Source organism: Nannospalax galili, unplaced genomic scaffold, assembly GCF_000622305.1.
Source record: "Nannospalax galili isolate Female #2095 unplaced genomic scaffold, S.galili_v1.0 scaffold255, whole genome shotgun sequence".
Lineage (NCBI taxonomy): Eukaryota > Metazoa > Chordata > Mammalia > Rodentia > Spalacidae > Nannospalax > Nannospalax galili.
Genome location: NW_008338999.1, coordinates 5869249 through 5877404, shown reverse-complemented (window position 1 = coordinate 5877404; position 8156 = coordinate 5869249). Strand labels below are relative to the sequence as shown.

Genomic DNA, 8156 nt, shown 5'->3' with positions numbered 1-8156 from the left:
GATATAAAGTCATCAGGTAGATTTCAATGGTAATGTTTTTCACATCTACTAATTATTAAGGAGCAAATTTTTATGCTTTGAAGATTTTTTAAAAATTTCTTTATACACCCACTTCCCAGGTAGCACCTCCCATAGCTTCCCTCCCCTAGAGCACTTATACTCTGATATCCCTGCTACTGTCTGCTGTGTTGTTGGCTCCCCCAGCCATTCCCCACTACTTGCCCTTCTGGTGAACCTAGTCAGCCTATCTAGAGGGCTTTGTTTTAGGAGGGTCAGCTGTTCCTCATCTAGCGGTAATCAGTTGTCAATATTCCTTTGGATAAGATTGGGGTCTGCTGTTCATTTTCCCAGTTTTATGCTGGGTTACTATCTGGGAGTCTTTTGGGCCACCCTGGCCAACAACTCAAAAGAAGGTATTTCCTGTCTGGTATTGTTTCTTGTTATATAGCCTTTAGCTAAACATGTGGACTCTTAAAAAATTATATTGCCCCTTTAATCTTTGGTTGTACTTTCCTTTTTGGGTGTTACAGTTGGCCCAGATAAACCAGTTTATTTTTACTCTTAAGGCCGTTTGAGGATCTGTTCCTCAGCGGTCACATGGGCTTAGGAGGAGTCCCTGGCTCCTTTCTTTTACCGGTTCCGTCTATGTGAAGATAAGTCAAAGTACACATACCAGATCAAGAAATATACATCTAGGCAAGGTTTATCTGAGAACAATTGGTCTTTGCCCAAGCTTTATCTACATGGCACATGGTAATTAAAAGTACCAGACTGCTGAAGCTAACCTTCTTGGATGTTTAACAGACATACTTTGAGGCCTATAACTAATTTGGTCAGAGGGACATAAAGGACATGTTTTGCTCCTTGTCCTCCTAGGTTGACTAGTTCCAGGGGAGTATAAGCATCTCCTGTAACTGTGGTGATTCACCTGTCCTCTTGATCAAGGAGCCCGTGGAGACCCCACAAGATGGACTTGAACCAGTGTCCAGTCTACAAAGAGGAGGGTCAACACAGAGGAAACATTTCCTCCAGGGTTCCAAGTGAAGCCAGCCGAGGTCGAGCAGGACCTCTGACTTATCTTTGCTCCTTTTTATGGTGTGGTTCCATTTTCTTGTCTTTTGTCCCATCTTTTCCAACTTCCTTGTCTCTTCCATCTCAGGCCATTTTTCTATTTCCTTTTTCATTTGTTGGGCTTCTTCTGTTCTCATTCTATTACTTACTTTCATCCATTTCATCTCCCCCTACAAGTGTCCTATTTAACTTTCTTCCGTTTCCATACTTTGTTTTCCTATTTGGGGCTTAGGAGTGGCTGACCTTGCTTTGGGGAACATCACCATCATCACCATCATCAATATTATTATCAGTGTTTTCCCTTTCTTTAACCCTAGACATGGAGCTAAGGTGCATACATCTCCCGCCCTGGAGTGTTATCTGAAGTTAACTTCACATGCAATGACACAGAATCTTGACCCTTCTTGACCCACAGTCAGGCAGACTGAGATTTAGATCGTAAACTTATATTTCCTATTTTACCTTGACCCGGTTTTAACCTCTGCCGTTGTTACTCCCCTCATCTGTTCATTGAGAAAATAGAACCTGCGCTTCCCTGACCATCAAATGGGCAACGTATGTCAGGCACCCAGGCCATAGTAGTAGTCATGAAGAATCAATTCCTAGCCTTTGCGTTGGGCTTGTTTTATCTCCTTACAAAAGGGTCAGGAGGACAGTGTTCCTAGGGAGAGTGATGCGTAAGCTATCGCCTGTGTTGCAGGATTCTTGCATTTTCCTCTGACATGAATTATAAAATATTGGAGAAAACAAGTCTACAGATTTTGCCACTGAGATCACTGTGTTCTTCACAGCAGCTATTAAGCTATCGGTGTATTGCTCATTCCAGTTGTTCCTCTGTGTACTATTTATAGTTGGGCTTCTACAAGTAGTTTTTACATCTTCTGTTATTTAAATAGGAACTTTTGTGATGTCTCTGTATTTTAGCAAATTTATTTAATGATATTTTCTTTTTCCTTTCTTTTTTTTTTTGGAGACAGGGTCTTACCATGTAGCCCCAGCTGGCTTAGAACTTGCTATGTAGACCAAGCTTGCCTCACTTGGACAGAGATCTGCCTGCCTCTGCCTCCTGAGCACTGGGATTAAAGGTGTGTGCCACTGTGCCCAGATACTTAATGGTCTTCTGGAGGAAAGTCAATACCTGCTAAAATAGTTTTGGATTAGTCTGAACTAAGAGCAACCAGTGACAATTGTGTTGACACTGAGCTTTCATAACTAGTACTCACAGATTTTACACTGTGCTCATGTAGGTTAAAGAAAATTTCCATTGGTATTTTATGCTTAATTGGAATTCTGTTTCTTTTGCAATCTATCCTACTCTTTCCACCGTGTGGTTTAAACCATGCAATCTGTTTGGAGATTTATTCTGTCTACCTTTGGTTCTACTTGTTGATTTTCTGCCATTGATTTCTCAACGCAGTTTGCCATGTTTCAAAAGTAAGTAAAAATGGTGTGTTCCATTCTAGTCTAATTGTCCTTTATTAAAGCTTTGCTCCTTGGGCTGGAGAGATGGCTCAGCAATTAAGAGCATATGCTGCTTTTCCAGGGACCTGAGTTTAATTCCCAGGAACCATGCCGGGCCCAAGTTGGGTGGCTCACAACTGTCTGTATCTAGCTCCTAGGGAATCCGATGCCTGTGGCTTCCAAGGGCACTTGGACTCATGTGCACATACCCAGACCCAGACACATATGTACACATATAATTTAAAATTTCAAATCTCAGTGATATGTAGTGGGCATAGTCCTATGTGCTCCCAGTGCTCTCCTTTCTTCCCTGCCCTGCCTGCACACCCCCAATTTGCCTGTTTATTTCACTTATCCCCATCTCCATCCTGTAAGGATCTGTCTGAGATTTTCAGGGTAGGATTCCCAGGATTAAATTCTTAGGTTTAGGAGATATGAGAAATGATATGGTGGATGGGGAGGAAGAGGCAAGAGGGAGAGCCTACAGCTGATGGTGGCCAAACTTTTGAGACCCAAAGAGAGGAAAGGTCTTTGGGGAAGTGCAGATGTACAGTGTAAATGAGATCACCTTTTCGATTTTGTTTTGTAGAAGTCTAAACAATTGCTGCTAGCTGTCAGGCGTTTTCCCTGAATGCACTATAATATAAGGAGACAAAACTACATGGGTGGCTTGGCTTACATCAAAGTGTTAACTCACTTTATGTTTAAAGAAGTCCTAGAGTCACTATTATCCCCTCTCTGATAGCTGTCAGTTGACCTACATCCTCTTTGCCTTCCACTGAAATTTCCCTTTCATCAGTGTTTCCATGACCACTGGTGCTGTCCCAGTGCATCATCTTTCCCCCTGAGACTAGCTTCAGTGACATCTCTGCCTTCACCCCACCTCTCCATGGCCTACTCTACTACAGGCACCTTTAGAATCCTTTAGTTCCCTTTGTGTGGCCCGTCTTTTGGCCCTTGTGTCATTCCTCTGCTACCATGCCTCCGTTGAGCCATTAGGAACAGAATCACTTGTGACTTGTAGTGTATCACTTACAGAACATATCCAAGCTCCTGGAACTTTGCACACATTTGATCCCTTTACAGAGTCAGCCCTTTTTTACCTGTTGTCACTTCCATGTGGTGATTTCTTCTTGATGCTTTTAGCTGTGGCACTTCCCCATATTTTGTGTTTTTTAATTATGTTTGTTCATTTTATGTGTGTGTGTGTGTGTGTGTGTGTGTGTGTGTGTGTGTGTGTGTGTGACAGAGTGCGCGTGTGGAGGTGGGGGGATATTTTGTGTGTGTGTGCCACAGTGCACGTGTGGAGGTCAGGGGATAATTTTCAGGTGTGAGTTCTCACCTTCCTCCATGTGGAACCTGGGGTTTGAACTCAGGTTGTTACGCTTGGTGGCAAGCGTTTTCATGTACTGAGCCAACTTGCCAGCCTTCCCCGTATATTAAGAGCATTTTCACAAATCCCTGCTACTCTTTTCTATGTCTACTGAGCAAGAGCAAGCAGAACTTTTGTGACAGTTCAGGAATGTGGCCTCCTAAGTGGGGTAGCGTGAGTTTTGGTATCAGTTGTCCCATTCTTTTACCTTGAAACCTTGGATAATTAACTTCTAAACCTTGATTTCTAGGAGACAAGTATCACAGTCAGCTTACTTTATAGAAGTAAATGAGATAATATACTTAATATACTGCATGGTCGGTCCAGAGTTGAGGCTGGAGGACTGTGAATTCCAGGCAGCCTGGGCTATGTAGTGAGACCCTATCTCAAACTCCTACATTTAAATAAATTAAAAATAAAAACACTTAAATCAGTGTTGGTTATTCTTACTTAGCTTTAAATTCTTTCAGCCTAGCACAGTGCCTGAGAAATGCTAGCCATTCACCAATATATGCTGAGTGGATCTATAAACATAACCTTGCCTTTCTTTTTAAAATTTTTATTATTAATGCATATTTATGGGAGGGCATATATATGCCAAGGTGTATGTCACACAACTTTATCTTTTAAACTTCTTGATTAGCAATTTGATTTCTCTTGGATATGTAGAGTGATTGCTAAGGAGTGTAATATCTACCACAAAGCTGTTAGTAGGTATTCTATAACTTGGCTAGTTTATATTATTTTAGTTAAGGAGACTTTCTGCCACAGGTGGCCACCTTGTGTCTTAGCTGTTAGTGCACTTGTGGGCATTAAATAATATACGTTGGGACCATTAGGATAATTCAATGTACTTGCAGCCCAGTTTGTTAGGTAACTACTAGAATTATAACCATATTGAATATGCCAATTTTTATCTTTTTTTTTTAAAGACAGGGTCTCACAGGGATCCATCTGCCTTTGCCTCCCCAATGCTGGGACTAAAGGTGTGTGCCACCATGACTAGCATGAATATGCCAGTTTTGAAACTTGATGGCTAGCAATGTGATTTCTCTCAGATAGATTGGGCCCCTTAAATTGATTCTATTATCATTTACTGAGAAATTTGATTTTATTATTTGTGTGTGTGTGTGTGTGTGTGTGTGTCTGTATGCATCTAAGCATGTGTATGTGTGTAAGTGCCCACAGAGGCCAGAAGACACATCAGATACTTCAGAGCTGGAGTGACAGGTATTTGTGAGCTGCCCAGCATGGATGCTGGGATCCAAACTCTGATCCTCATGATAGAGTAACAAGAGCTCTTAACCGCTGAGCCATCTCTCCAGCCCTGGGAAATCTGATTTTAAACAGTGGTTCTGGGACTCTTTTCTTGCTAATAGCAAGGGCTTTTTAATTGCTTTGTTCTGTAGACTCCATAACGATGTGAAAACCATTTTATATATGGTTTTCACAGTATTTTTAAGCTTCCAGCTTTGCATTCTTAGATATTATTCGGTATTTTTATAAATTTCATTACTCCCTAAATCTATGTTATATATACATTATTTTCTTTATCCTTTAAATAGTGCTGCAGTATCCTGTGGTTAGCAAGCATTGATTTTTACATTCTTGCTGAAGGGTTAACCAGTGAACAAAAAGTTTAAGTGGTTTGCACCAGTTATACAGTTAATTAGTGATCGAGCTACCAGAATATTCTGACACTCTAGCTACTTCCCTTCTTCTTTTAGACATTGTAAAAATCACATATTGAAGCACATTAAAAATAATTTCATGAATGCTCAGCCTTCCCATGCAGGTGTATTTTGCCTTAGAGCATAGATTTAGTCATGCAAATGGGCTGATTAAGAGATTTATAAAATATTTTTTGAAATATAGAAACTCCTGTGGAAATCATCTTCTAAGAATTTATCATTTTGTTATTTATTTACTTATTTACTCATTATCATTCTCTTAGTTCAAGCTAAATGAGATTCAGGGTTTGTATAAGCTGAGTTTTCTTTTGATATGCCTATTTAAACAGTATCCATAGGAACATAAATATATCCCAAAATGGAGGGAAAATGGAATTGGGAGATTGTAACGTGAGGGTTGATATTTAGATGTGCTCTCACCTCCACATTTTCAAAGAAGAGGCTATTTTAGTGTTTGGAGGCTGGGCCGGGGGACACCTCATCTTCATAGGGCAATCTGAGGAATTTCTGCTTAACAAAGTGAGTGCAAATGGGATGTATGAAAGGAATATACCAAAACTAGCATGCACTTTCATTGTGTGATAAGCTAAAAAGATTGGCAGTTAGGGTAATGTGCAGGGGCTTTTAACTTGGTTTACTTTCCTATGTGTTGATGGCTTAGGATATTCACTGGAGGTTCAGCATCAGTCACACTGAGGTCACAGCATACCCTGCAATTAGGGCTTTTTTGTGATACAACTGTCTGGCCGCTCTGTTCCTGAAATAGAGGTCAAGTCAATCTATGAAATATTTCGATGGAAACATTCAAGTTTTTGTTTGTTTGTTTGTTTGTTTCCTGTTAGGAACTGTCCATGACTCCCTCTATTCTTTTACCACGTTACAATTTAATTTGTATTAGCCATATTTGGAGAGAGGGGGTTTAAGAACACTAGGATGGATGGTGAAAGGTAATATGAGGACCTACCGAATTTAGCGGAAAAAAATCAGCCCTGATAAGATTGCTCTTTGTTCAAGAATGTGCAAAGAAACTCAATGTAAGACGCCTGAAAAGACATTGCATCATGAATGGAAGCAGTGTTCAAGAGCCAAGAGAAGAAATCTATTTATTCCCAAAGCATGTTTTCAGGGCTGGAAAGATGCCTTACCAATTAAGAGGATGAACTGCTCTTGCAGAGGACCCAAGTTTGATTCCCAGCAGCCGTGTTGGGCTGCTCAGAACTACCTGACTCCAGCTCCAGGGGATAAGATAACCCTCATCGGGCCCCTGAGGGCACTTTTACCCACATGCACAATGCCCTCCCCCACATATACACATAAATTATAATGAGATAATATGTAGTAGAGTTAATACATAATTTTAAAATGGAATAATAAAAAGAAACCTTTTTAAAATGTGTATCTTCTCAAAAAAAAGTATGTCTTCTCTAGGAAATGAGTATTTTTTAACACAGTGTACTTGGTGCTTTCTGTTGAATAAAGGAAGTATGTGACAGAAAGTGGGCAGTGAAAAGAAACGCTGTGAAGGGAGAGCTGGAAGGAGGGAACAGAGTCGGGGAATAAAGGAAAAGTAGTGCTGAGTGCCAGTGGAGACAAAAGTGGCAAAGATCTTGCTGAGGAAGAAAAATTACAAGCAGCTAAAGGATGCATAATATGAGAATGAGATGAGTATTTGGAAGAGAAATGAGAAAAATCTCCCAAAATCCAGACAAAAAGTCACGTTTAAGAGTAACAAGGTTGTTGGGTAGATGTGTCCTTTGAGGGAACTAGACCTGAACCCCAAGAGACTTACAGGGGGAGGGTCCAGGGACAGACACTGGAGAGCTGGGAAACCCTGAGCACACTGGGAAAAAGGAGGAGGAGAGTCGCTATTTTGGAACCCAGTGCTCGGGCAGGACAGGTCCACTGTGGTGTGGATGGAGCTCAAATATGGGAAAGAGCCCACGAGAGCCCATGTCTTTGTAAATGACCCTCTCTCGGACAGCATAAACTTTGTTGGCAAACCCAAATAAATATTCTTATTCCCCAAACTGTAACTTAAGAGGGACCTTGTAGTGGTTTGTCAATCCATGTTAGGACCGAGTGACCCTGGGATCCCACAGAGCGCTGGCTCAGGTCTCTCAAAGGAAAATTTGGCACGACAAAGGTAATGAAAGTTTGGGTAGATGGAGCAGCACTGTGTTGACAACTGTTCCTGAGGCTGAGTTGATTAAGCATACTGCAAGGAAACAAAAAAAGACTCAACTGTTTGGAATACAGAAAGACCTAGACCTGCAAATTGCCTATTTACTGTAATAATAAAGCAAAGAAATGGTGAAACACCCTGACAAAATGATAAAACATCTTGACAGAAAAAGTACTTAAAGCCCAGAGGGCAATGCTGTGGTATGAAATGCTGAACAAAGTGAAGCCATGTGTTTAATTTCTAAGGGGAAAATGTTTGTGGCTTGAAATCTACAATTGCCCAACATGATGTTTGAAGGTATAGTCCAGTCAACTAAGAAATAAACTGTTCAACCATGGGGGGAACATATAATAGGTAATTATGAAATATAAATAACATT

General features: G+C 40.7%; 1 protein-coding gene across 1 annotated transcript in view; it reads left to right on the top strand.

Annotated features, from left to right (window-relative positions):
- The window catches only part of LOC103734669 (EF-hand domain-containing family member C2-like), a gene marked incomplete in the record, with an annotated part of 117959 nt that overhangs the window by 50899 nt on the left and 58904 nt on the right, over positions 1-8156 (top strand).